A 22,011-nucleotide genomic window follows, 5' to 3' on the forward strand; every position below is an offset into this window, starting at 1 on the left:
CATAACCTGCATACTGGATCTCATACTTCCTCAGATATTCAAGACTTTTCGGATACACTTGCCTAATGATCTTCTTCTCCTTTTATAATCTTAGGCCTTGCTCAATACCACGGTCCAAAACCATAATAAATCAATACCAAGAGCCCAATACTTGGGATCAACACACTTGTCGAGATACCATGGTCCAAAACCATAGGTTCAAATACCGATGGCTAACTACCACGGACCAAAAGTAAGCTTTCCGACATGTACGCGCTTTTCCATGCATGAAACTGCGTGTATACCCTACTTGGTATATAGCGAACCTGCGTATACACGACTTGGTATATAGTGAACCTGCTTGTATACCCTACTTGGTATATAGCGAACCTGCGTATACGCGACTTGGTATATAGTGAACCTGCGTGTATACCCTACTTGGTATGTAGTGAACCTGCGTATATACTCTTCTTTCTTCATTCTTTGTAGTCTGATCATCAATTCTTTGCTACTGACCTGTTGCACTCTAATCTGTCATCTGTGTGATTTGCCATCAAGGACAACACTTGTCTCATAATGCCAACAATTTCCCCCTTTGGACTTGATGGCAAAGCTAACTTGTCACACTTAGAACTATCATCTGATTCGTTTGAGTTGTCCTCCATCAGTCACATCTGATATCTCTTCTGAAGATTCATCCAATTATAAATAAGTGAGATGTTCTTCTATGAGTGGGTTGCCATCAAGTACAACACATGCACCATAATGCCAACAGTGAGAATAGAGCTGAAATGGTTATCTGACTTAATCCAAACCATCATCCATTCCAGTAGTTCAGAGAAAAATGCTGAAGATTATATGTTACCAGGCATCTCTGAGCTGCAACCTAGGAGAGTTTCCTGGAGTGATAACATAATTGGTGTCGTTGTCGGGGAGAGGAAACTGAAGCTCAGCTTCCCTGGGAGACGACATAGATCCAGCTTTGATGATAGACAAAGTCTGGACACTTTTTATGGTTGTAATCATCTATCTGGTGACTCTACTAGAGGCCGAACCTTTTTGGCGACTCCACATCATAGTTCTAGCTCGGTTTGTGAGGCACCCACAAAAGTCACAAGCTGACGCAGTACTTGACCCTGAAAATATCATCAAAGAAAGAAAGGTATTGTAGAAAGGAGCATTAGGTTCAGGTAAACCTAAACAATCTCCTACATCTCTTCAAGAAAATCCTGCAATAGAACAAATACATGTTGAGAGTATAGCTTCTAATACTAGCAGCGAAGAAAATATCTTAGAGATTCATAAAGCTCCTTATTCTTTAGGTTCTCCTTTTGTTGTAAATCCAAAGAAAACCTCACCTCCTATCCATCATACTCCTTTAGTCCTATCAATCACTCCTCAACCCTCTATCATTTAGACTTCCAGTACCCATATAGCCACCACAGCTATGGCAGGACCACAAGCACCCACCAAAATGGAAAGAATCATAGCTGCTAGGTATGGACCTCTAATACTTCCCACTCCTTTGAATGCCATGCCTACTGAAGAATATTAGAAGTATATGCCTAATTTCACTGGGACTGAAGATGTTACAGCTGAAGAACATCTTGAATCATTCTATAGCTATGCTGATAACCTAGACATTAGTGAAGATGATGTTTGGATGAGAATCTTTGTTCAAAGCCTAGATGGAGAGGCTAGAAAATGGTTCAGAGAACTGAGCCCAAGATCTATAGTTGATATTGAGGCTTTAGGTGATGCATTCCTGAAGCATTGGGGGGATAAGAAGGATCTCCTCTGCTACCACACTGAGTTTGGGAACTTACAGAGGGAAAATGGTGAGCTGCTATCTAATTTTGATAAGAGGTTTAACCGCATGTACATCAAGATACCTGTTGAAGTAAAACCCACCACTAGCTCTGCTAGACTCATCTATGTCAGTGCCTTTGATTCTAAATTCTGTTTACTGTTGAGGGAGAGGCGATGTGCTACTTTGGCTTATATGCAGGATGTAGCCTTAGAAGTAGAATCGAACATCATGGCTGCAGAAAACCTCAAAGGTAATGTTGACAGAAGGAGATAGAGGGACGAGTCTTCATCATCCTCTGACCTAAGATAGATAAAATGACCAAAATGATTGAGTCATTAGCCTCTGAAGTTTCAAAATTAAAGGTTGAGCAGCATTCTAGGAAAGGAGGGGTTAATAATACCTTTGCTCCTCCAAATTCAAATCTATATAGAAGACCTGATGAGCAGTTGCAGATTTTGCAAAGAAGCAAAGAGGCCAATGAAGACCACAGGCTGAAGGTCCCTTTTCAGAATGCAGTCATGGAAGAAAAGTAGTTTGAGGAAGATGATGAGATCCATGGTATGCAAGACAAAGGAAACACCACCTTTTTAACCAAATCTACCTATGAGAAGTCATTATTCAATGACCAGATCAGCCAAGAGTGGGATGGTGAAGCTGTTCTACAAACTGAAAATCAGCACCAATATAATCTGAGGTCTATGATGAATAACGTCAAAGAAACTCTTGTTCATAAAGTTGATGTCCCTGCAGAACAACAAGCTAATAAGCATAAGCAATCAGTAGTTGATCCTATCATTCTCAAAGCTACAGCCAAAGAGGTAAGAGGCCTTGACAAGTCCCCTTCTTCTTTCAGTTTTCAATCAAAAATCCAGAAGCCAAGAATACATATGCCCCTGATTAAACCAGTGAAGAATAATTCCTTCAAGAAATCTATCCTTGAGGCTCTTGAGCCTAAAACCATCCAAGCTTCAACTGACTATGTAAATCTGCAAGATGACCAACCAGCTATTATTCTGAGCCCAATGATCGAAAACTGTGAAGATAGTTCCCCATCATTCTATGTTTCTCTGTCTATTTATGATGAAATCCTTCATAATTGCCTTCTGGACACTAGAGCCAGCCATAATCCAATGCCCAAGGCTGTCATGGATAAGCTCGGTCTTGACATTACCAAGCCTTATCAGTTGGCTTCTATGCATCTTAAAAAACCAGTTTGCCAGATCACAGAGGAAGAAGGCCCACAAATTTGGGACGTTTTCTTTGAAGGGGCTTGCTCTAAGGAAGCTGTAGGAACAAGTGAAGTCCTTGTGTCCCCCACACAAGAATGCATTGATTCACCTTTTATATTAAGTTTTCAGGTCACAAATGACACAGCAGAGTATAAAGCAGACTTTATTATTCGGCAGGTGTGCCAAACCTTCCAAGCAAAACATCCAAGGTTGAAATCACACAGAGATGAGGTGAAATATAGACCATCTCTGCCTAATAATATCAAATACTGGAAAGTTTTTGAAGTGGGTGATCAAATCAATAGGCTTTTACAAGTCTTTGATGAATTGGCTGATATGCACATTGACCAACAGAGAGAAACCTTTCATAGAAAGGTAAAGGGGGTCAATTTTCAGTTTCATGGCTATTTTCTCAAAAGGGATGAATCAAAGGAAGGATATGTTTTTGATGGCCCATTCAATGGGTTGTTCTTCGAACTTTATTTCAGTTAAGGCTTTCAAGCCTTGGTATTGTAAATATGTTGTTTTCAAAGTTTTTATTTCATGCTAAATAGACTCCATGCCCAATGCAACACTAGGAGGAAGATTCGATCTTGTTTTTATAGGAAAGGCATTGATCTGAGATCCTTGAAAACTCACAGGGAGGATTTCGTCCCCAGAAGAAGCCAATGTTAGCTTCGCTGAGAAAAGGCCCAAAATTGGTTCCATATATGTTCTAAAAGTCTCCAAATTTTCTTAAGAATCATCCCAAGGGATCCAAATATGCTCCAAAGCACTCCCTAAAGTATTCAAAAACGCTTAATATCATCCATTGATTGAAACAAGTGAGGGAGGAGAGCCCTTGGAAGGGAAAAAATGCACTATCAGGAGGCTAAAACACTTCAAAATCAGTCAAAAATCATTATCGCAGGATTAAAACTGAGAAGGCACAATAGCCATTAGATCTGGCCAATCAATGGCCCAGATCTAATCGGTGGATTGCATTGGCGGATCTAATCGGCGCATGTGGGTAGTGGCAATCGGCGCTGGACACTGCTGATCAGCGATCGCCGATAATCGGATTGGCGGGTCGCATCGGCGGAAGTATCGGCAAAATATCGGCGCAAGTTATATGGAGGGTGCGACTATGATCATCGATTAAATGTGGACCGTCAATCACGCGCATGGATCGACGGCCCACGTTATATCACCAGATCGCTATCGACAGAAACCATGGGGCAAGGCCTTTGCATATATATAAGGGTGATGCGATAACGCCGGACCCGATGGCATTATTAGTGATATTCTATAAGATTTCAAGTCCGCACCCAAGCGATTTTTAATGCATTTTTCATATGTTTCGTTATACAAAAAAATACAAAAGGAGTGGGCCGAACGCGACTTGCGATGGCGACAAGGGCGGACCCGAGAGATTGATAAGTTGTATCTAATCATTTTTTAAGTCCGAAAAGGACAGAAATGGGCAGCATTTTCACTAGGTTGCTATGTTTTTCTATGTTTAACATAAAGAATAGTCATTCTAAATGTCTAAAGGGAGAACAGAGACCTGGTAGCTCTCCCTTCGCAACATAGCTCTCCCTAACAAAAACAGTCATGGAGCACGCGCAGCTAGCCCTAAACAGAATCGATCAGGTGGCATAGATAGCGCGACACAGCCAAATCAAACAAACATCATGGAGCATCTCTGGCTCAGGAGAACTCCCAGACAGCGCAACAAGCTACCAAAATATCTGAAAGTAGTTACTCTGTTGTCAGAAGCAAAAAACTCCAATCCCATGCTTTCTTAGAGGGCAATCAAATCAGTTAACGATGCATATCAGGCAGACTAGGACTCTGAGCCTCTTAGAGCTCAGGAGCATTATAAACAAGCTATAAATAGCTGAAAACAAGATGTAATAGGGGTTCAACTTTTGGAGATTATTGCTCCTCTGTTCATTCAAGCTTCTCATATTCATTCCAGCAATATAAGCTTCTTTTTCCATTATATGTTCAATGTCCATTCTATTTGCTATTCTATGCTTGCACTTGAACATTTTGTTCATGTTTTTGTGTGTCTGAGGCCAGATAACTGTCATCTTATCTCTTCTTCGATATATTAGAGTTGCAAGCTTCTTTGTTACCTGTAGCTAGCCATTTATATGTGTTACTATATATGCATATTCTAGTATAGTCAGTAAGCTCATTTGCTGTCTGTAGCTAACCATTCACATATGTTCATGTATGCAATCTGCTGGTATAGTCAGTATTCTCCATCTATCCATTAAATCTACAAACTATTGAGCATTAGTGGTCTAAATCCTTGTGTTGTTGGGGGTGTTCATGCATGTCTTGAGTGAGAATAGAGCTAAAATGGTTATCTGACTTGATCCAAACCATCATCCATTCCAATAGTTCAGAGAACAATACTGAAGATTATATGTTACCAGGCATTTCCTAGTTGCAACCTAGGAGATTTTCCTGGAGTGATAACAGAACCCGAATGTGATGCTCCAGTCACTTCTTCGGATGAGTTCGAAGTTTCTACTCCACACACTATTGAGGATGAAGAATTGCACTTGCAGTTCCCTCCCAAGGGTTTCACTTATTCAGAAGGTATTCTCGCTAGTTTTCCACCCAACTATGTGTCTTTGGGGCACTTAGTTTCAGGCACACCTAGTGCCTCATCACTCTACCATAATTATTTATGGGAGTTAGGCGTCAGGCCTACTTTAGGTCTTTTCATCACGAATATGACTTCCCAACAGGCTGTTACTTCAGTCCTAGTGCAACCCACCGTTCTAAATACTCTTGTATCATTAATCCCAGTTACGCATTAGTCACAACCGATAGTTTCAAAGGTCGTCTCTGTCAGTTCTTCTGCCCCATTAGTCAGTGGCCAAATTGTGCCACCGCTTGGGGGGTAGAACCTGAATGTCTCTATGGTGTCAAGTGCCACTAATGTGAATGACTCACAAGCTCACATGCTTGGTATAAACCAGACCTCCTCTAGTATTATTTATAACCTTGATGACCCTACTAGATCAAGCAATGTCCAATACCAACAGGTTAAAAATCTCGTTGGTCCATCTGGATCAAGCAATGTTCAGTATTAATAGACCTATGGGGCTCAAGTTCAATACCAAAATCCTTACGTTACGTATGGTTCTCAATGATTGGTTAATCAACCTTACACCCTCCAATTTGGGCAGTACATCCAGCGTGACTACAACCAAATTCAGTTCGGAAATTTCCCGAGCACTGTTCAAGTACCCTTGCAAAAGCAAGGACAACCTTTACAATAACAAGGGCAACCTTTGTTACCACAAGGGAAACCTTTGTTGCAACAAGGGCTTTCCTCGCAACAGCAAGGGTAGATTATCCCGCAGCAAGGTCACCTGCAACAACCGCAAGGTCAATCCTTACAACAGTTGCAGTAGGCCACGCAGCAGTAGATGCAATATGCTCTACATACCTCTCAACCCATACCCTTGCAAGGCCAACCTTTGCGAACCCAGGGACAAATTTTGCAACCGCAAGGTCAACCCTTGCAACAGCAAAACAAACTAGGGCAGCAACAACCCTTGTATACATATCAACAAGGTCAAACCTTGCAAGGGCAGGGTCAAGGTCAACACTTGCAGCAGCAAGACTAGAATCCTCTTGTCCTAGGTCAACAGGTTAAGAATCCTACCGGCCAAGGGAAACAGGTAAAAAAACCCTACATCCAAGGGAAACAAGTGTATCAACCTTATGCCCAAGGACTGCAAGTCCAGAACGCTCTTGTTCAGGGACAACAGGCTCAACAACCCTATGTTCCAGGACAACAGGTCCCATATCCATATGTCCAAGGTCAACAGGCTCAACATCCTTTTAACCCATACGTTACCTATCAGCAACCTGTGCCTGGACAGTTTCAAGGTATTCAAAGTTAGAATCCTCCCTATGGTCAAGGTAACCCGCAATGGGGGTAGCCTCAGATGCCATGTAGTGGCCAATCTAGGGTACTAGATTAGACTAGATTTATTATCAACCAGGGTCAGTAAAATTCGAGGCATGCGTCTACAGTCTATAGACATAAAGGATTCCTAACTAAGTGTTTATTATGATAGGTTGTAGTACTTCTTTAAAAAAGGTTAAGATATCTTTCCTCTCACTTTTACACTCAGATCACCTAAATTATCTAACTGTCCTAAGGATACAGTGTATTACTAGACTGAGATTTTGATCCCCTTACAAGGATGCTATGCACAAAAGCTCTGTCTAGTTAACACTTGAGCATTCATGGAAAATCAAAAGCACACTAAAATTTAAATGCATGAAAAACAGATTCTATGGAGGTGTTTCAAAATATAACGATAGATCAAATCTTAAACAAGATATGGTTCAATGATCTTAACGATGAAATCTTCAAGCTATCACCATAAATACCATTTATGAGAATTTCAAATCAAATCGACAAAATCATAAGCATGGAAATAACATTAAACACTATGCGTTCTATTCGAATTCGAAAACTGCTAAGGAAATGAAATTAATAGTATACCAATCCACGCAGGGCCCGTCCACGTTTCAATGGTACACTGAAGTAAACTCAAGCAACGAGAGATTTAACGCATAAACACTGCTGGAGTAAAACTGTGATTGTATTCAAGTACTGTAGATTGCAATTACATACAAAAATTTTGTTCTCAAACGATGTACAGAGATAATAATCGTAACTATCTCGTTAACAAAAATAATACATAGTCTTTTTCTGCCTGTCCCTATCGGGATCGAATGTACATTCATTGAGCAGTTGTTTCCATTTTTACGAAGGAATGATTTTTGGTCATTTATAATCTAAACCGATTTCCAAAAAGAAAACAAAACAAAACTGGTTTGGGAAACTATGGCTTTTATTGCCTTTGTAACCAAAACGCTGAGGTCTGACCAGCGTGGACCGCATAACTAGGAGCTTTTGATTTGCTGTAGAATCGATTTTTCACCATGCTTTCACATTCCAGTTTTCGTTCCTATCCATTTCTTTGGCTTGCCTGTCATGCCACGTGTCAGATGATAAACCATTTATAGGATGTTGTGACTTCCTGTAACCTTTTTATTGAAAATTCCTAATTTCTAACATAAAAACTCATAAATTAACTTTAATGCAAACTAACAACTATAATGCTATTAATTAATCAATTTCAAGGAATATAAGGGATCTATGGAGGAAAAAGGTAGACAAATGATGGGTTTTTTAGAAGAAAAAGATGGTAATGGAATGGTACCAACATCTCCCCCAAGCTTAATGAATTAGCATGTCCTCATGCTAATCTTGATGTGCTGCCTCTAAACTTTGTCCCTGCCTGTACCTCTGCCGCTTTCAACAATGCATCTATGTTCTTCTTAGCTTGGGCATCTTTCTGAATGTGGAGCTCATGTTTCAAACTCTTATATTTCTCCTTGAGGGCTTTCCTTTGGGTATACCATTTGGTTGCCCACTTGCAAATGTCAGTTTGTTCAACCTTGAGTTCCTTGATTTTCTCCCTCAACTTCTCATTTTTCTGTTGAGTCTCTTTACTCCGTGCTCTTAGCATTTCATTCTCTTTCTTGATGAATTTCTCCAGCATGTTGGCCTCCATCAGTTCTTCTTTTAACTTTTCAATTTTCTTTTCCAGCCTCCTTTGTTTCTTAATTGCAGGTGGTGACTCTTTTTCTTGCCTATTGTTGCTCTCAACCTCCATTTCGGCTTCTGGTCTAGGTTGTGAGTGAGCACTGCTCTCAATGTCCATCGGTGCATGTGCATTTGATTCTGGTTGGTCTTCTTGTGGCTGGGTCATTTGTGCTCTCTTGGATCTTCTTGTATATGTAGTAAAAAATTTATCTTGCTCCGTTTTCTGGGCATCCTCTTGTCTCATTTTTCTCATCCTCACACTACTAATGGGTGGAGGGACATTGCTTGATTTTCACATAGGAATCTCTTCATCAATTTCATTCATAAATCCTGAGTGCTCTTGCTATTCTTGCTCATCCTCTTCATCTTTGATTTGGTTGGCAGCCAAGAATTCCTTCCACGTTTTTCCCCTTCTCTGTAATTCAAATTCAAGGAGGATTTTAATTAACCCAAAATGACATAAGCTTTTGTCTTCATTACCCTTTCTCTTTTGGATAGTTTTTGACATCTTGGTCAAGCTCTGCAAGAGGAAATATGGTAAACTAATGGTGCACTTCCTTTTTAGATGTAACAGGAGTTTGATGTGGTATAAAAAGACTATGTTGTAGTGACCCTCACACGTAATGAATTTTTGGATGATATACACCATTTCGTCCCATGGATGCATCAGTCAGCTCCTAGGGACACCCTTCTTCCAGTTAAAAGATGAAACCCTCGACCTGGACATGAATTGGGTCCATGATTTCTCTTTGAATTGTTTTGTTTTGGAGTATTTTTCTCCTTCCGGGCTGATCCCCAATGGTTGTGCTATGGTGTCTTCTGAGATCCTGAATGAGAAATTTCCTATCAATGCTTTCTCCCCATTAATTGTAAAGGCAAACTGTTTGGTTACTTCCTCATTGCTCCCATTAAACTTCTCCAAGAAGGGTAGCCATTGTTTTTCTTTTAAAATTGAAATGTAGTCATCGTGGTACTGAGAACTGTCAAATGTTCTTGGCTCTACCCTATTAGTCATTTTGACAAAGAAACCCCTACTCTAACCCTCTTTGTTTACGCTTACTAATTTAACAACGGTATTTTGGTGTGTTACCTTTGCTTTTTGCCCTACACAATTGACCTGGTGGCGCCCTCTATTCTTCGAGATCAGCTACTTCAATGGCTTAAGCAATGACCAGGTGACTGTCCTTGAATTATGGCGGAGGTCGAAACTTGTGAGCCCGGTTACTGTGCTTTCCTTTCATAGCACTTGCTGTTCTCGGCCTTTGTTTTTAAAATCACAACATTTGAATTGCTTAGTGTGGAACGCCCTTTTTACAACTGAAAATGAAATAGAATTTTAACAACCGACTTGACCCATTTCGCTATAATGATAACAGAGCGTACTCATATTTCTATGACAGAGGAGTGACTGTATTGGGTTGTATGAATATTATCATGAGCACGCCGCAAGCATGTATGGAGTACTGGAGTATAACAACGGATAGTTGTTTGCATGAGTCGACTTGGTCGAACAATCATGTTATAACTCAACCAATTCAAAACACAATGAATGAAACCGTGTAACATTTGGCTTTGTAATAGTTCACCACCTGTCCCTTGCTCATTGGTATTTGGTCGAACAAGGAGATGTTGGACTGATAGTAAAGTTTGATGGCCGATAAGGAGTTAATGACAAGGCTGGGAGGGTGGTATAATAGAGGATTTAAAAATCATAGGAGGAGGAGTATGGAGATAGGTGATGAGCCCCAAATTTGGTAACTTGTTGGGCTCATTTGGTCCAATTATCCTTGTTCAATCCTTCATTTTTCATAGCTTATGCATTATTTTTCAGTATGTTTATGTCATTTGTACGAATAAAGGTAGTCACTCTTCCTAGGTGGATAACACGTGCTCATTTCAGGTCTTTTTGGAGCAAAACCAAGCAATCATGGGCTGGAAGACAGCCAAGCTTGGGGTGAGGATTCATAGGGGGGTTGTCTATGGCATTAAATAGCCTTCATCAGGATCTTCACCCCCAACTCCGAGCTCCAAAGGCCACCAAAACCGGATCTAGAAGGCAGCCAAGCAGATTTTTGAAGAAGTTGTCTACTCACAGTTTGGGTAGCCAAGTCCCATAGATTTAGGAGGTCAGCTAGGGCCCTCGTAGTGTATAAATGTTAAGGCCTCAGCTTTCGTGAGGGACTTTTGGAAACTCTTGCATACTTTGCACTATAGTGCTGCTAGCTTCATTTTATTCTCTTGTAGCCATTTTTGGCATAACTCTTGACTTATGATCATGTTTTGATAATGAGAAGCAGTCTGATTTTATACCAACTCTAAGTTTTCTATAGGAGCCATAGCTCTTGGGATTGGGCCCAACCTGAGAGCCTAGGGCTTCCTTCTTTGTACTGTTACCTTTTCTTTATGCATCGTGATTTTCCTTTTATGCATTTGAAACGTGTTTCTGTTAAGCAGATTTAGTTGTGTTGGTTAAATAGGTCACTAGTTATGAATAGAATTGCTTCAGATGTTTAGAATAGATTGGTAGGATAATAACAGATAAAGCTCCAAGAAAAGGGTCGACAACACTCTCAGTTTCACCTCATCCTTATTGGATCAGGGGCTGGAATTGCAGAAACAGTGCTGCCCCAATAAAAACACTAATTTGCTTGACCATGCAATCCTTGGTGTAATGTTTTCATTTGTAGAAGTTAGTTATGAGTTCAGATATCTGAAATGTTTCTTTTCTTGAGTGATGTACATGGTTCTCTTTACGAATAAAGATGTTGTTCATTTGTTTCATTGACAGTTAGAGTAGATTAGCTAAGACTTTGACTGTGTGCAGGACTTTGTTGACTCGGTTAAATGTATACTGTGCAGGGCATCTCTACCACTCTCTCATCCGCCTAAGCTTCGTCCGGGCTAGCTGCTCCATCTCCTAGTTAGGTTCCTCGTCTCACAACTGTCCTTTTGCCCACGTAACCCTACCTTCTTGCTCCATCATTGTCTTAGCCTTCTTTAAGCCAAGTAAGCCTTCTACACCCCCTCACCACTCCATCCACCAATCCCTGGGTCACACTAGGCCCCTATCCTACCTCCCTATCCATTCATGCAACTTCCCTCACTCACCCATCCTGTAAGATCCACTTTTTAAACATCCTGTAGAAATTTCTGAACATCCTGTAGAACCCCTGCAGACTTCCTGTAGAAGCTCACAAATGAGGTTTCTTGATAGCCAAACTTTGTGAAACTCTCCGGAAGGGTGTTAGGGACTCCTTAGACCCTCTCTGAACCTTACCAACCTTTTCCAAACATTTCTCCTCCTTGATCCACCCCTGCACAGTAAGAAGCCAGTTAAAAGCACATGTATGATAATTCTAATAACTTACTCAAAAATACAAAAAGATGTTTTCTTCAAATAGAGGTAGTCTAGACACATGCATTTTACCTTCATAGAAGTAATGGCATCTCTTTTAATAGTTTGCATTCTCTCCTTTGCATCAGTAGGACTAGCTGGTAGAATTAGGGTTTGCTAGGGTTTGCGTTACTTTTTGGCTTCCAGTTTCTTTCCGCAAGTAGATTAGCTTCCTTTGAGTTAGCTTCCATCCATCAGTTACAAAGCTTCTTCTAAGATCTCATAGAAGTTGGCTTAAGCCCCTAGCGGACTTGTGCCAGCTGACCAAGTGACAGCTGCGGCAAGAGCTAGTACTTGTGCATACAGCACCGTCGCTTCCAAGTTTGTTACGAACTACCAGGTTGATAAAAGTAAAGAAGGGATTCCCATGAGTTGCAGCATTATTGTTGCAATACTGGAGCCCACCAATAGGCTAGAGTATTGGAAAATGATAGGAATTAGGAATATGACGAGGGTGATGTATATGTGGGTGTTTTAGAAATTGATATCATAAGCAGTCATAGTCATCACATTTAACACTAAAGTAATCTAAGAATTTAAATGTTGAAAATAAAAATTACAATAATACATTACACTTTTATTGGTTGATCAAGAGTTGAGTTGGCATGCATAGATAGGACTAGTCTTTCTTGTTCAGATATGACTAATCTTTGTTGTCCATAACAGGTCCCTCTGAGATCTGGAGAATATGTGTGCAACTTCTTTGAAATCTGGAAAAGAACTATATATGTGCAGGTTCCTTGATCTTTGGTGTTTGATGGAGCCTTGGTGACAAGCAACCTTTGAATCTCTGTTGAAACTTTGTTGAAGCTTTGCTGAAGTAGCTTGAGATATCAGTCTCTAACAGGTCCCTCTAATGTTGATGCTGGTAACATGGTCTTCCGAACAGAACAGGTCCCACTACATAGTGCTTTTAAACAGGTCCCTCTAATTAGAACAAAGACAAAAACAACTTCTTTATTGAAATCTGAAGTGTTGAAACAAACTCTTTAATAATTTACAATGAGGAGATGAGATAAGAACAAAACGCTAATGCTTCTCCCCCACTAAAGCTTTGACTTGTCCTCAAGTCATTATTCAATCGATGAATCAAACAGGAAACAAAAAGAAAAAGAATTCTTACCAGCCAAAGAATTGGTTTTCAAGTAAGAATTCTAGGTTAGAGTGTGCTAGAGTCTGGTTTTCACATCTAACCCATTATTATTATTATTATTTTAATTCTTTTTTTTTTCTTTTGAATTTCTAAATTGAAATGAAATGAACTAAGTCATAGATACTACAGCTGAAGGCTGCAATATCTCAACCTCTCTTTGTTGAGATACAGTTTGAAGAAAATTTTGCTTGCTGATGGGCCTAGTGTAAAGTTTCAAGCGATGGCCATTAACAGTAAAGGGGTGGCCTTCTCCATCAATGGTAATGAGCTTGACTGATCCATTGTCATAAACTTGAACAATTTCGTATGGGCCCATCCAATTTGTGGTAAATTTGGCTTTATGATCTTTGAATTTAGAATCAAAAGAGTAAAGCCCAGTCTCCTTCTTTGAACTGCTTCTTCTTGATATGTGCATCATGCCACTGCTTCCTTTGTTTTTGCATGGAGTGTTGTCTCCTCTGCTTGTTGCCTCATTTCATCCAGCTGATTCAACTGCTGAATTCTTTCTTGTTGTGCTTCATTAAGATCAATTCCCAAATCTGCAGCTATCTTAAAAGTATGTATTTGAAACTCAATAGGAAGCATTACCTCTTTGCCATACACCAACTGATATGGTGTAAACCCTGTAGTATTCTTCCACGTGATTCTATAAGCCCAGAGTGCATCTTTGAGCTTCTCTTCCCAATTATTTATGTTCATTGCCACAGTCTTAGTGATAATTCCTTCCAAAGTTTTGTTCGTGGATTCCACCTGGCCATTGGCCTGTGGATGGTAAGGTGTACTTCTTTTGTGCTTGATTTGATATTTTTATGTGATGTCCTTAACTAACTTTGAAGTAAACTGAGTACCTTGATCAGTCACTATCTCTCTTGGTACTCCATACCTTACAAAAATCTCTTCAAAAAGGAAATTTACCACCGTTTGTTCAGTTGCTCGGACTAGTGCTTTAGCTTCAGCCCATTTTGTTACGTAATCAATACATACTAAGATGTACTTCTTACCATTGGAAGTTGGATTAATGGGTCCTATGAAATCTAGAGCCCATTTTTCAAATGGCTCTAGGTGTACTTGAGGCTGAAGTGGCATCTCATCTGTAGTTGTTGGCCTACCCATTCTTTGACAGCTATCACAACTCTTCACGTACTTCTTGGAATCCTTAAAAATAGATGGGCAGTAGTATCCAAGACTAAGAATCTTGAATGATGTTCGTTTAGCTGCAAAATTCCCACCACACGGTTCATCATGGAAAGATTTTAAAATATCAATTATCTCATCATTTCTTACACATCGTCTAATAATCATATCATAACCAGTGTAAAATAAATCGCCATTAATCCATGAGTATCGAGCACTTTGTTTGACTAGCCTCTTCTTTTCCTTTGGAATAAAGTATGGAGGTGTTCTTCCTATGGAAAAATAATTGGCCAAGTTAGCATACCAAGGATTCACTATTGAAATTGCAAATAGATTTTCATCTGGAAAAGAATCTCCAACCGGAACAACCTCACCTTGATTTTGCAATCTAGAAAGAAAATCTGCCACCTGATTCTCCTTACCTGGTCTATCTAACACTGTGATGTTAAATTCCTGTAACAATAATAACCATCTGGTAACTCTGCCACTAGTTACTGGTTTATTCATTAAATACTTAATGGAAGAATGGTCATTATGTACAAAAACCTCATAACCAGTTATATAATGTCGGAATTTATTCACAGCATGTATGATGGCAAGCCTTTCTTTTTATGTGACTATGTAGTTTAATTCTGCAGGTGTTAGATTTTTGCTAATGAAATAGATGGCATAATGACAAGACTCCTCTTTTTGGCCTAATGAGGCACCTACTGCAGTATCAGATGCATCTGTAAAGATGTGAAATGGTAGGTTCCAGTTAGGTCCTTTTAAGACTGGTGTGGTTGACAACTTTTCTTTGAGTGTTTCAAATGCTTGCTGACAATTCTCATTCCAGTTGAAAGGTGTATCTTTTGCTAGAAGTTTAAACAGAGGTGAAGCTATTGTACTAAAATTTTCAATAAACCTTCTGTAATAGCTTGCATACCCAAGGAAACTTCTTACCTCTTTTTGAGTCTTCAGAATTGGCAAATTGACAATGATCTAGATTTTTTATGGATCAACTTTAATGCCTTGAAAAGAAATATAGTGGCCTAACACTATCCCCTCATTTAACATCATAAAACACTTTTCATTGCTCAGGGATAGATTAGCTTCAATACATCTCTTAAAAACTTTTTCAAGATTCTCTAATGCATGCTCAAATGAATCACCATACACTGAAAAATCATCCATGTAAACTTCAACACAATCATGAACTAAATCAGCAAAAATAGCTAATACAGCTCTCTGAAATGTAGTTGGTGCATTGCAAAGTCCAAATGGCAAAACATTATAAGCATAAGTGCCCCAGGGACAAGTGAAAGTGGTTTTGTCCTGATCCTCTAAGGCTATCCTGATCTGGTTATAGCCATTGAAACCATCAAGAAAAGAGAATGATGATTTCCCAGCTAATGTGTCTAGCACTTGGTCAATAAATGGTAGTGGGAAATAATCTTTGAGTGTTGCTTTGTTCAATTGTCGGTAATCAACACAAATCTTCCACTTACCATTTTTCTTGGGCACTACTACCAATGGGGATACCCACTGACTGTCAGAGATAGGATAGATAAAATTGACTTTCAACAGTTTTTGTAATTCCTCTCTAACAATATCCTGGAGCATGGGGTTCATTCGTCTCTGCGGTTGCCTCACTGGTTAGATATTACTATCGGTATAAATATGTTGAGTGCATGTTTCAGGGTGAATCTCGTGCATATTTGTGTAGTCCCAAGCAAATGCTTTCTGGTATTTTCTCAATAATTGAATCAATTTTTCCTCCTGAGATAAGTCTAGGTGAGTGCCAATATTCAAAGTTTTTCCTAGACTAATCTCTATGGTCTTGCTCTGTGTGTTTGTGATAGATTGAATGGGAAAAATGTCTTGAAATGTTGTTTGCAAAGATTGAATGGTGCGTGTTTCCTGAAAATTGTGTGCCAAAAGTTCATCTGCAGCATGGTATTGGTCATTTCTCAAATTTTCGGAAACATCAGACTGAGAAAGGAACAACTCTACCAAATCATCATTATTATGTTCTTGAAAATCATAGATTTGGTTGATGCTAAAAACAGATTGAACTTCTTCTTTTTCATTGTATTTATCGTCAAGCCATCAATGGTCTGCTACTGCTGGTGATTGTGCTGATGGGTAAAGAGTGAGTTGTTTTCTTTCAGTTCCTCGTGAAATAATCATATTACCCGATCGACATCCTATGAATGCATCAGCAGTTGCTAACCATGGTCTACCAAGAATGATAGGGTGTCCTCCTAAATTGGATTTTGGTTGAAGAACTAAAAAGTCCACTGGATACTCCCAAGAGTCCAGTGAAACAATTATGTCCTCCAAAATCCCTTCAGGAATCACTTTAGACCTATCAGCGAGTTCTAGAACAATTGTTGTGTGTTGCAAATTTGTGAGCTGGAGTGTTTTCATGGTTTCAAGAGTCATGAAATTTATTACGGCCCAAAGATAAATTAAGGTGTTTGGAATATGTATGTTGTTAATGATTGTAGTGACTCTGGGAATACCAGGATCAACATACTTTTCCATTGAGATGGTGTTTGTCATAAGGCCAGCTAAATGTCCAATAACATGAATGGTTTGTGGATCAACTCTTTTCCTAGTAGGCTTTTTAAGGCACAGTTCTTTGATGGCTTTAGTATATATGGGAATGTCTTTTATGGCTTGTAGTAGTGGAATTTTTATATAGACATTCTTTAGCTCATCTAAAACATCAAATTGTGGTATAGACATTGGAAGTTTTGTTTGGACCAATTGGTCTGGAAAAGGTGGTGGATGCAACGGTTGCATTTGTTTATTTTTGGTGTCATCATTTTGTTTCCTTTGAATTGAAGTTTCATTTTCATTTTCTTCATTTTCTTCTTGTTTATCAGCTGTTGGAGATTCTTTGTGAAGTACCTTACCAGACCTCAAATTGATATTTTTCAATGGTAATGTGGGATATGAGGTTCCCTCATCTACATTGTAGGCTGGTCTCTCTGCTCTGTTATTTGGATTTGGTACAGGTTGAGCAGGGATTTGAGTAGGTATGGGAGGTTGTGAGTTAGATGGAAGTTGTAATTGTGATGGATTTATTGGTGGAGGAGCAGGCAATGCTTGTTGAGTGGGTTGAGGTTGATGTGGGTAAACAACTTGCTGCTGAGGATATTGCTGATATGATTGAGGATATGGCAAGTATGGCTGATGATATTGTTGATATGGCTACGAATATGGTTGGTATGGTTGAGGATATGAATGATATTGTTGAGAGTATTGTTGAGATGGTCTCCACACGAATTCTGAGCATACATCTGATCATGTACAGGAAATTGCAAATTCTGGTTTGGGAACATACCTTGAGGTGCTGGTTTTGGCTGCCATGGTCTCTTTGCACCCATGTAATACACATTTTCCATATCTGTGTTAGCTGCCACATTACAATTCTGCAAAACCTTGACTTTAGAGCAATGAAATATATCATGATTTTCAGTACAAAAGGCACAAACTTGAATGTTTTCTAATGGGCAGTGTTTGAAGGCATGTTTCTTCCGGCATTTTGGGCAAAAGATAGCCATCATTTGATCTTCCTCTTCTTGTCTCTTCTTAGCTTTTAGAGTGTCAATTTGAGTTCCTAAGGTGCTTAATAGATCTGTTTTGAATTCCTCTAATAGGTTCCCTATTTCAGCCCTTGTGACACTTGCTGAAGTAGATTTTGTGGCTTTGGATGATATGGTTCTTTTTCCAATTTTGGCTTTGCTCCTAGAATACTTTTCACATAACTAAACAATTTCTTCAAAACGTAAAGTGGAAATATCACCTTTTCCCATCAAATTAAGATCATCTAAGTATTCCTCTCGAATTCCTTTCAAAAATATTGTTCGAATCAGATCAAGAGGCATAGTTCTGTGTTTTGATTTTTGTAAATTGTAAACAAACCGCTCTAAGTACTCCTCTAAATTTTCATCCTCTTGTTGGTTCATCCTAAAGATATCATCTTTGGAATCTTTCGATCTACAATAAGGTTGGTATTTCTTTAGGGATATTCTTCTCATACCATCCCAATTATTTATCGCATGTTCACCAAGCCCCGTGAACCATCTTAATGCTGATGCTTTTAATGTTGCTGGGAAGAGTCTAAGCCTATGGGCATCATCTGTGTAACCATATGTTTGACATACAATGTCAAACTCGAACAAGAATGAATCTGGGTCTTTTGAAGCCATGCCATAAAAGTTTGGTAGCACGGATGGGGGTATGTTTTTCATTTTTATTTCATCATCCTCCTCTGGTTCTTGGATAGGAAATTTAAAAGTTTACTCTTCCTCTTGACCTTGATTTGGTGGTCCTCTTTCTGATCCATGTCCTTCTTCAGCCATTTTGATAGGTTCCTCTGTGGATTTAATTTCTTGTTCAGTGTCACTTGTTTCAAAGAGAAGTTCAAGGAAAGATTGTTGAGTTACTGTGCTACTTTCTCCTTTTATATAGGATTCAGGGGAATGCTTCTTCTGTGATTTGTGTGCTAATAGAATTTTCCTCTCGATTACTGTGAGTCTTTGCCCTGATTTTTGTTTATCCTCTAACTTTTGTATGGTGACTTCCTCAGCTGATGTTGTGTGTTCAACGTTTCCTAAAGGGTCTGCTCCTGATGATAGGTTTGTTTTTGGATGGGGGTTTTTTTATGAATCTACCTTTATTGTCTCTAGATCTAGGCATAAGTAAACATGACTTCCAAATCTATGTTTTTTTCTTGTTTTTGTTTTTTATTTTTATTTTTTTAATTGTTTTTCGAAACCCTCTAACTACACCTCCCTGGCAACGGCGCCAAAATGAAGTGGCCAATCTAGGGTACTAGATTAGACTAGATTTATTATCAACCAGGGTCAGTAAACTTCGAGGCATGCATCTACAGTCTATAGACATAAAGGATTCCTAACTAAGTTTTTATTGTGATAGGTTGCAGTACTTCTTTACAGAAGGTTAAGATATGTTTCCTCTCACTTTAACACTCAGATCACCTAACTTATCTAACTGTCCTAAGGATACAACGTATTACTAGACTGAGATTTTGATCCCCTTACAAGGATGTTATGCACAAAAGCTCTGTCTAGTTAACACTTGAGCATTCATGGAAAATCAAAAGCAATCAAAAGCACACTAAAATTTAAATGCATGAAAAACAGAGTCTATGGAGATGCTTCAAAATATAACGATAGATCAAATCTTTTACAAGATATGGTTCAATGATCTTAACGATGAAATCTTCAAGCTATCACCATAAATACCATTTATGAGAATTTCAAATCAAATCGACAAAATCATAAGCATGGAAATAACATTAAACACTATGTGTTCTATTCGAATTCGAAAACTTCTAAGGAAATGAAATTAACAGTATACCAATCCACGCAGGGCCCATCCACGTTTCAATGGTACACTGAAGTAAACTCAAGCAACGAGAGATTTAACGCATAAACACTGCTGGAGTAAAACCGTGACTATATTCAAGTACTGTAGATTGCAATTACATACAAAAGTTATGTTCTCAAACGATGTACAGAGATAATAATTGTAACTGTCCCGTTAACAAAAATAATACACAGTCTTTTTTTGCATGTCCCTATCGGGATCGAATGTACATTCATTGAGCAGTTGTTTCCGTTTTTACAAAGGAATGATTTTTGGTCATTTCTAATCTAAACCGATTTCCAAAAAGAAAACAAAACGAAACCGGTTTGGGAAACTATGGCTTTTACTGCCTTTGTAACCAAAACGCTGAGGTTTGACCAGCGTGGACTGCATAACTAGGAGCTTTTGATTTGTTGTAGAATCGATTTTTCACCATGCTTGTACATTCCAGTTTTCGTTCCTATCCATTGCTTTGGCTTGCCTGTCATGCCACATGTCAGATGATAAACCATTTACAGGATGTTGTGACTTCTTGTAACCTTTTTATTGAAAATTCCTAATTTCTAACATAAAAATTCATAAATTAACTTTAATGCAAACTAACAACTATAATGCTATTAATTAATCAATTTCAAGGAATATAAGGGATCTATGGAGGAAAAAGGTAGACAAATGATGGTGTTTTTAGAAGAAAAAGATGGTAATGGAATGGTACCAACATGCCATATGGCCAAAATCTCCCACTGTGGGGCCAAAATCCTTACCAGCAAGGATGGGCTCCTCCCTATGGGCCCGCTTATCGACCTCCCATGCCTTTTAACACTCAATTACCTTTCTTGGCTACACTTGAGTTGCTAGATGTATCGCGCCTTACGAATGATCTAATCCTTCATTCATCGTACTAGCCTCCAGTGTCGTCCAAGATAGCAAGTGATTGCCCAAAGTTCGATGGAAAAGCTAAAGAAGATCCTCAGGCCCATGTGATGACATATCACCTCTGGTGCTCATCAAACTCGTACGTGGACAATTCCATTCGTCTTCGTCTTTTCCAACGAACCCTCATGGGTGCTGCAGTGAAATGGTACATCGAGCTACCTCGAAGTACTTTCCATGACTTCAATTCATTAGCCATGGCTTTCCTCATGCATTTTCAGTTATCAGTTCGCTATGAAACTGGCACCTATTTGCTCACATCGCTTAAGCAAGACATTGCAACACAAATTTGTGATCACATCTATGAATGGAGACATAGACGTTTCCTGATCAAATTCGAGATAGTTGATCAGTTTTTCACTTAATGGTTTACTAAATCATTCGCAGCCCCAATTTCTCGCGATATAGCTATGTGTGGATGCATCACTGAAGAGCAAGCCATCGCTCGTGCCTAGTACTTGGACCTGGTTTACTCTCAGTCTTGCACCTTATATGAGTTGTTACCCATTTCTCCACGACCATCATCTGATCCCGCAACATCAAAGTCACCAGTTGTTCCTCCCGTTGTTGGAGTTATTGGTTCAGTATCCCAGACCCCTACAAAAACGTCTTCCAAACAGAAGTCGGTCTCGAATGCTGCTCCTAATAGCTCATCTCAAAATCCGCCAAGCCCTAGTAAAACCTTAGAGTTCCACGCTGTCTAGTCTACCGTAGTGGACAAATCCTCGAAAGGAAAAAAGAAAGGCAAAGGCAAAGCTAAAATCGATGCCCCGAAATAGGGTCCTCCCAAATCGTTGGCTGGCGAATCTTCGCAACGAAAACCTAAGTATCCCTACCTCATTTTCGAGGAGGATCACTATAATAAGGATTATCCTTGACGATCTGAAGTTAGTTGCTTGCTCAAAGCAACCCCTGCTATCCTTAAAGAGCCATTTCTGTCTCAATAGACCCGGATGGTAGACCAACACCGATCTGCTTCCTCTGGATCTCAAGTGTTCATGATGAGCACACCCATTAATGTGGCCACCCGGTCAACAGATTCTCAAACTCCAGCTCTGGCAGCTGGGGAAGAAAAATAAGATGCACCTTCTTCTTCTACCCCGAGTTCTAGCCCTTTGCAAATCAAGCACCCTAACCCTAATTCCACTACGCAGCCACCCTCTCGAGGTGTGTTGCGGAAATTCTCGTATGATCCCAACGCTTGAGCCACTCAGCACTAAAATATTGTTGAGGATTTGGCTCAAGCGTCATCATCCATGTCAGCTCTCGAGGTACTCCAAAGTTGCCCATCGCAGCGGAAATCTTTTATGTCAGCTATCGGGGGCATTGATCCCACCAATTATAATTTGATATGTTTTGATCTGG

The sequence above is a fragment of the Pinus tabuliformis genome, chromosome 7 (assembly GCF_031772625.1).
Source record: "Pinus tabuliformis cultivar Carrire ecotype Pingquan chromosome 7, CPIR1, whole genome shotgun sequence".
NCBI lineage: Eukaryota > Viridiplantae > Streptophyta > Pinopsida > Pinales > Pinaceae > Pinus > Pinus tabuliformis.